This window comes from Trematomus bernacchii, unplaced genomic scaffold, assembly GCF_902827165.1.
Source record: "Trematomus bernacchii unplaced genomic scaffold, fTreBer1.1, whole genome shotgun sequence".
Classification (NCBI taxonomy): Eukaryota; Metazoa; Chordata; class Actinopteri; order Perciformes; family Nototheniidae; genus Trematomus; species Trematomus bernacchii.
In genome coordinates, this window is record NW_022987705.1 from 656,792 (window position 1) to 666,046 (window position 9,255).

Here is a 9,255-nt window from a genome sequence, read left to right on the forward strand (position 1 = left end):
TGAGGTTAGGCTGATTATTAAATCCCTACCAATAAAACTGCAGGGAATGAAGAAACAACTATTATTTTAAAGTAAAATTGTACCTCAGACCAAGTTGGCATGTTCTAGTCCTATGTATTCATCTTCCTTTTTAATGCCATGATTCTGTTGTGAATGTAATATTTGATGGCAACCCAGTCCCTGTCTTTCAGAGCTACTGGCTCTGCCTTGAGACAGGAGTCACAGTCCTTTTTACCTGGTACTCTGCAGCTTGTTATGAAAGGTTACAAATGCCACTCAGTAGCCTTCACTTCGTCACCTGTCCACTTGCTTTCATCTTCCCAGCTGTCATAAATGGAAACAAGACACAATGTATTTGAGAAATTGCTCTGTTAAAGTGATAAATGTGGGATATGATAGAACAAATTATAGTTTGTAGTTAAATGATAGCATCATCAAATGTGTGTGAATGATGGCCTCTGTGATCAGTGTATGAATGGTAAAAATGTTGGCATACATTTGCATGTGAATGGGTATATGTTGGCATGTACTGTAAAGTGCATTAGTTGTACAAAAAACTAGAAATGTCCTTTAGAAATCCAGTTAAGATCAATACATTTTTCTAATAGAGTAATGTAAATACAAAATGCTTATTTACCTTGCATTCAATTGGAGCACTTTGAGGAAGCTTTGTTGAAGTGAAGTGTTGTGTTCTTCTGTGAATCTGAAAGGATAAATTAGAATATAATGCATGATAAAAGCACATACTGCCATTTCTTCGAAAGCAAGACTTAATAATTGTTTTCACCATAAGTATATTTAGATCAAATAGTGTGTTATTTGGGTTCCAATATAGAAATAGTTTGAACTGTACAATATCTGCTACCCAACAATATGAGGACGATGTAACACCCACACTCTACACTCGTTGGGTTGTACCATATGGGGACATTCTCTGAAACACATCATGACTACACAACCTAAAGACGATATCTGCTACCCAACAATATGAGGACGATGTAACACACACACACTCTAAACTCGTTGGGTTGTACCATATGGGGACATTCTCTGAAACACATCATGATTACAGAACCTAAAACAAAATGAGGACATGACGACTGAAGTTACATAAAGTCAGCATTCCTGACTTCTGAGGTGTGCTGTTGTTGTTAAAAAAAACTGAAACCCCCATAGCAATAAGTATGGATCTACTTCCCTATTAATTAAATCATGTAAACTGATGCACATTAGGTTAACTTGGAAAACACATTGGCAAAAGGAGAAAACACACAGAATTTAGGGGCAATAAAGATCATTTTCATGTTATAAGAGGTAGATACAGCTATCAAATGGTAGGGGTATATCTTTCTACTATGATATTTAGAAACAAGTAACAGTTATATTGGGATTCTACATGTATTTCACAATATATTAATTTGAATGAGGTAAACAGGCATTTTATGTGTGCATTGGACTTGATTGAGACATGAATTTACCTTGTATAGAAATAGTCTACAGTAAATGTTTAATTACCTGTTGGAAGGATGAGGTGGATCTCTGGCTCGCTTCAGAGTCAGCTAAAGGCTGAGCCGTGATCATGTCACTCAGTTTCTGCAATTTAAAATACAACAATAACGTGTCAGAAATCCATTGACTTTTCATGTAGGGGACACACATTTTAGTAAGAACAATTCACATGAGGATCTGGGCTTGTAACTCAAGACTCTATAGAAATAGTTTGAACTGTACAATATCTGCTACCCAACAATATGAGGACGATGAAACACACACACTCTACACTCGTTGGGTTGTACCAAATGGGGACGTTCTCTGAAACACAATATGACTACACAACCTAAAGACGATATCTACTACCCCACAATATGAGGACGATGTAACACACACACACTCTACACTCGTTGGGTTGTACCAAATGGGGACGTTCTCTGAAATACATCATGCCTACACAACCTAAAGACGATATCTACTACCCAACAATATGAGGACGATGTAACACACAAACTCTACACTCGTTGGGTTGTACCATATGGGGACATTCTCTGAAACACAATATGACTACCCAACCTAAAGACGATATCTACTACACAACAATATGAGGACGATGTAACACACACACTCTACACTCGTTGGGTTGTACCAAATGGGGGCATTCTCTGAAACACAATATGACTACCCAACCTAAAGACGATATCTACTACCCAACAATATGAGGACGATGTAACACACAAACTCTACACTCGTTGGGTTGTACCATATGGGGACGTCCTCTGAAACACATCATGACTACACAACCTAAAGACGATATCTACTATCCAACAATATGAGGACGATGTAACACACACACACACACACTCTAAACTCGTTGGGTTGTACCATATGGGGACATTCTCTGAAACACATCATGCCTACACAACCTAAAGACGATATCTACTACCCAACAATATGAGGACGATGTAACACACACAAACTCTACACTCGTTGGGTTGTACCATATGGGGACATTCTCTGAAACACAATATGACTACACAACCTAAAGACGATATCTACTACACAACAATATGAGGACGATGTAACACACACACTCTACACTCGTTGGGTTGTACCATATGGGGACGTTCTCTGAAACACATCACGACTACACAACCTAAAGACGATATCTGCTATCCAACAATATGAGGACGATGTAACACACACACACACTCTAAACTCGTTGGGTTGTACCATATGGGGACGTCCTCTGAAACACATCATGACTACACAACCTAAAGACGATATCTGCTATCCAACAATATGAGGACGATGTAACACACACCCACACTCTACACTCGTTGGGTTGTACCATATGGGAACGTTCTCTGAAACACATCATGACTATTCAACCTAAAGACGATATCTACTACCCAACAATATGAGGACGATGTAACACACACATTCTACACTCGTTGGGTTGTACCATATGGGGACGTTCTCTGAAACACATCATGACTATTCAACCTAAAGACAATATCTACTACCCAACAATATGAGGACAATGTAACACACACCCACACTCTACACTCGTTGGGTTGTACCATATGGGGACGTTCTCTGAAACACATCATGACTATTCAACCTAAAGACGTTATCTACTACCCAACAATATGAGGACGATGTAACACACACACATTCTACACTCGTTGGGTTGTAACATATGGGGACGTCCTCTAAAACACATCATGACTACACAACCTAAAACAAAATGAGGACATGACGACTGAAGTTACATAAAGTCAGTGTTCCTGACTTCTGAGGTGTGCTGTTGTTAAAAAAAAACCTGAAACCCCCATAGTAATAAGTATGGATCTACTTCCCTATTAATTAGATCATGGAAACTGATACACATTAGGTTAAATTGGAAAACACATTGGCAAAAGGAGAAAACACACAGAATTTAGGGACAATAAAGATCATTTTCATGTTTTAAGAGGTAGTTACTGCTATCAAATGGTAGGGGTATATCTTTCCACTATGGTATTTAGAAACAACAGTCAGTCTTGACATTGTGAACGTTTTTTCACAACACCTTTGTGTTAATGCAGTTAAAAGGCATTATATGTGTGCATTGGACTTGATTGAGACATGAATTTACCTTGTATAGAAATAGTCTAGAGTAAATGTTTAATTACCTGTTGGAAGGATGAGGTGGATCTCTGGCTCCTTTCAGAGTCAGCTAAAGGCTGAGTCGGGATCATGTCACTCAGTTTCTGCAATTTAAAATACAACAATAAAGTGTCAGAAATCCATTGACTTTTCATGTAGGGGACACAGATTTTAGTAAAAACAATTCACATGATGATCTGGGCTTGTAACTCAAGACTCTATAGAAATAGTTTGAACTGTACAATATCTGCTACCCAACAATATGAGGACAATGAAAACACACACACTCTACACTTGTTGGGTTGTACCAAATGGGGACGTCCACCAAAACACATCATGACTACACAACCTAAAGACGATATCTACTACCCAACAATATGAGGACGATGTAACACACACACTCTAAACTCGTTGGGTTGTACAATATGGGGACGTTCTCTGAAACACATCATGACTACATAACCTAAAGACGTTATCTACTATCCAACAATATGAGGACGATGTAACACACACACTCCAAACTCGTTGGGTTGTACCAAATAGGGGGCATTCTCTGAAACACAATATGACTACCCAACCTAAAGACGATATCTACTATCCAACAATATGAGGACGATGTAACACACACACACTCTACACTCGTTGGGTTGTACCAAATGGGGATGTCCACCAAAACACATCATGACTACACAACCTAAAGACGATATCTACTACCCAACAATATGAGGACGATGTAACACACACACACTCTACACTCGTTGGGTTGTACCATATGGGGACGTCCTCTGAAACACATCATGACTACCCAACCTAAAGACGATATCTACTATCCAACAATATGAGGACGATGTAACACACACACACTCTACACTCGTTGGGTTGTACCAAATGGGGATGTCCACCAAAACACATCATGACTACACAACCTAAAGACGATATCTACTACCCAACAATATGAGGACGATGTAACACACACACACTCTACACTCGTTGGGTTGTACCATATGGGGACGTCCTCTGAAACACATCATGACTACCCAACCTAAAGACGATATCTACTATCCAACAATATGAGGACGATGTAACACACACACACTCTAAACTCGTTGGGTTGTAACATATGGGGACGCCCTCTAAAACACATCATGACTACCCAACCTAAAACAAAATGAGGACATGACGACTGAAGTTACATAAAGTCAGCATTCCTGACTTCTGAGGTGTGCTGTTGTTGTTAAAAAAACCTGAAACCCCCATAGTAATAAGTATGGATCTACTTCCCTATTAATTAGATCATGTAAACTGATACACATTAGGTTCAATTGGAAAACACATTGGCAAAAGGAGAAAACACACAGAATTTAGGGACAATAAAGATCATTTTCATGTTTTAAGAGGTAGTTACTGCTATCAAATGGTAGGGGTATATCTTTCTACTATGATATTTAGAAACAAGTAACAGTTATATTGAGATTCTACATTTATTAAACAATATATTAATTTTAATTAGGTAAAAAGGCATGTTATGTAGGCATTGGACTTGATTGAGATATGAATTTACCTTGTATAGAAATAGTCTACAGTAAATGTTTAATTAACCCTTATGTTGTGTTCGGGTCTCCCGTGACCCGTTTCAAATTCAAATTATATAATAACTACGATCTAGTTTTTTTTATCGGAACAAGGCATCATGATATCCTCCACAACAGCTATATAAACACTACAAAACTGATTTTGACAATTTTAGCCAAGTCTGAAGGTCTCTAAAAAAATAAGTGTATAATTTGGTGTTCGGGTCTGGTTAGACCGAGCAGAATTGTTGTGGGTGACTCGGGGTCAAATTTGGCCCAATCAAGATTCATCTTTGACTTTAGACACCCCACCCCCACCCCCTTCATCCACTGTAACAATATTTTTTTTCGCAACATGCACCTGGTCTCCCATCCCTCTGGCCCCCCTCCCCCCACGGGAACTTGACCTTTCACAAAAAATATGTACACTAACACTTGAACCTGAACGTGTGCAATATGTTGTGTAATGTGTTTTGGGGCCATACAATAAAATTACAACAGGATTGTACGGTTATGAATGCATTAGAAGTTAGTTATGATGTAGTTAAAACAATATTGGATGATAGTCATTATTTGTGAGTGTTTTGGACTGAGATAAATCATGGGTCAAAATTGACCCGCGAACACCATGAAGGGTAACAGCTTTCAAACACAACACAAGGGTTAATTACCTGTTGGAAGGATGAGGTGTATCTCTGGCTCGCTTCAGAGTCAGCTAAAGGCTGAGCCGCGATCATGTCACTCAGTTTCTGCAATTTAAAATACAACAATAACGTGTCAGAAATCCATTGACTTTTCATGTAGGGGACACAGATTTTAGTAAAAAAATTCACATGAGGATCTGGGCTTGTAACTCAAGACTCTATAGAAATAGTTTGAACTGTACAATATCTGCTACCCAACAATATGAGGACGATGAAACACACACTCTCTACACTCGTTGTGTTGTACCAAATGGGGACGTCCACCAAAACACATCATGACTACACAACCTAAAGACGATATCTACTACCCAACAATATGAGGACGATGTAACACACACACTCTCTACACTCGTTGGGTTTGTACCATATGGGGAAATTGTCTGAAACACATCATGACTACACAGACTAAAGACGATATCTACTACCCAACAATATGAGTACGATGTAACACACACACTCTACACTCGTTGGGTTGTACCATATGGGGAAATTGTCTGAAACACATCATGACTACACAACCTAAAGACGATATCTTCTACCGAACAATATGAGGACGATGTAACACACACACTCTAAACTCGTTGGGTTGTACCATATGGGGACGTTCTCTGAAACACATCATGATTACACAACCTAAAACAAAATGAGGACATGACGACTGAAGTTACATAAAGTCAGTGTTCCTGACTTCTGAGGTGTGTTGATGTTGTTAAAAAAACCTGAAACCCCCATAGTAATAAGTATGGATCTACTTCCCTATTAATTAAATCATGTAAACTGATACACATTAGGTTAAATTGGCAAATACATTGGCAAAAGGAGACAAAACACAGAATTTAGGGGCAATAAAGATAATGTTCATGTTTTAAGAGGTAGATACTGCTATCAAATGGTAGGGTTATATCTTTCTACTATGGTATTTAGAAACAACAGTCAGTCTTGACATTGTGAAAGTTTTTTCACAACACCTTTGTGTTAATGCAGTTAAAAGGCATTATATGTGTGCATTGGACTTGATTGAGACATGAATTTACCTTGTATAGAAATAGTCTAGAGTAAATGTTTAATTACCTGTTGGAAGGATGAGGTGGATCTCTGGCTCGCTTCAGAGTCAGCTAAAGGCTGAGCCGGGATCATGTCACTCAGTTTCTGCAATTTAAAATACAACAATAACGTGTCAGAAATCCATTGACTTTTCATGTAGGGGACACAGATTTTAGTAAAAACAATTCACATGAGGATCTGGGCTTGTAACTCAAGACTCTATAGAAATAGTTTGAACTGTACAATATCTGCTACCCAACAATATGAGGACGATGTAACACACACACTCTACACTCGCCATTTGTTCCTCAATTAGCAAACATCTACGTGGAAGAATGACAAAAAGTCAACAAGAACAAATAGAAATTACATTTCTAATTTATTTGTATCAATTATGTTTTATAAAATGGTATTATTTATTCTTTAATCATAACTTACTAACTCATGTTCTCACTAATGCAGGATCCCATTAGCTTGATAAGCTAACTGTTCAGTGCAAACCCTGGGCAACTGCAATTAGAATTGTGTAACTTCAAGTTACTTTAACACCTCAACAAATAATGTTACAAGAGCACAGACAAAGCGTCTTCAAAGGTAAATACTGTTATAAAATTACTAAAACACGGTAAGCTCCACAAATAACATTACTTACTAGGTCTACTGAATATCTATCAATTTGGTGTTAAATTGGAAACCACTGTTACAATTCACATTTTAAAATAATATCTTGTGCTTCAGTAACAACATCTTAGAAAAAGTAATGAATTACCTCAATTTAGTGTGCAATCCTTCCAGTTCTGTCGAGAGAATCCTCCATGTGGCAGGGGTCCTTTGCATGCGGTTAGCTACGTTAAGCTAATAAGCTAACATTAGCTTATCTGGCTATTCGATGTAAATAAAAGTAATGATGGAATAACTAGTTCTCTAGATTATAAGGCAGGTGACTAAAATCAGCAGTAATTAATTGTTGATTATTTTAGTTGTCTCTGAGTCCATGGAAATACATATATATTGCAGTAATACTAAAACCAGCTTAAAACATTGGAGTGTGTTTGAACCTGAAAAATATGAGATTTATGAGGACCTTTTGAGTCACGTGACTAAAGTGTGTGAAAAGTGTGTTAAGTTCCAGAAGTGACCACTAGTTGGCGTATTCATCGATGAGCAAAATCCATAAACACACTCACACACTTCATGTCATGAAATTGTGATATTTTAGGACGTTGAAGATATTTGGTGTAGGGGCATTTGGGGGAGTTTAAAACACTGTAGTGAGTTCAGAAAAATGAGGACGCCAAAAATGTCCTCATTTTTCCAAGTGTCCTGATAGTGAAGGTGTGTTATCATAAAATTGTCCTTATTTGTCATGAAAACAAGTGCACACACACACACACACACACACACACACACACACACACACACACACACACACACACACACACACACACACACACACACACACACACACACACACACACACACACACACACACACACACACACACACACACACACACACACACACACACACACACACACACACACACACACACACAATAATAACACGCTTTTTTCAATCCAAACCATCATAGTAATAAACTTGGTTGGTCAGACTTCAGACAGGCCGCTCTCCATTTTGACTGCGCTGTCACATGTTATGTAACTCTGATGGATCAGCAAACAGGACTTTAAAAGAGTTTGCAGACGTCTCATTGGACTCGCTGATTTTTAACATACAGGTTATGTTAGAGTAAATAATGAATCTGTTAGAAAGCAGATATTGGTGTTTACACTCACCCCGTTGTTCTCCTTCTGCTCCGGCGAGCTGTAAAATGGCGTCTAGCAGTCTGACTTCTTACTTTCACTTTCAACTTCCCTCCCTGTCTGCAGCTCCTCCCTCTGTTTTATAACCAGCCTTATCAGCTGAACCAGTTCACATCCAGGGACTCTGTTCAGTGAGATAGAAATAGAGATAACAACAAGCTCAACAAAGTTATTGAAAACATGAATACCACAGTGTGGAAATAACCCAGTAAACATCCTGCATTCAAAACCTCACTGAAGTTAAAGTGTTGAGGTATTTAAGTACTCTAGTGTTAACTGTGCATTCAATTGTTCCCTATTATATATATATATACATTTGTTTCTGGATTATTAACCCTGCTGCATTTATTGCATCTATTACTGTATTCTCCCAGAATATGAATGGACTTTTTTGTTATTGGCACCAAAACACATTTCTTTCATTGATTTATGATTTCAAAGTTCTAGCCCACCATTGAACAAATGAAACAT

The 9,255-nt window shown here is 38.1% G+C and overlaps 1 protein-coding gene across 1 annotated transcript in view; it reads right to left on the minus strand.

Annotated features, from left to right (window-relative positions):
• Positions 1 to 8,904, minus strand: part of LOC117490690 (protein NLRC3-like) — a 28,426-nt gene extending 19,522 nt beyond the window's left edge. Inside the window, exon 1 of the mRNA XM_034140469.1 lies at positions 8,758 to 8,904. The gene's annotated coding sequence lies outside the window, so the exon portion shown is untranslated. The remainder of the gene's footprint in view (positions 1 to 8,757) is intronic.
• Positions 8,905 to 9,255: the final 351 nt, after the last annotated feature.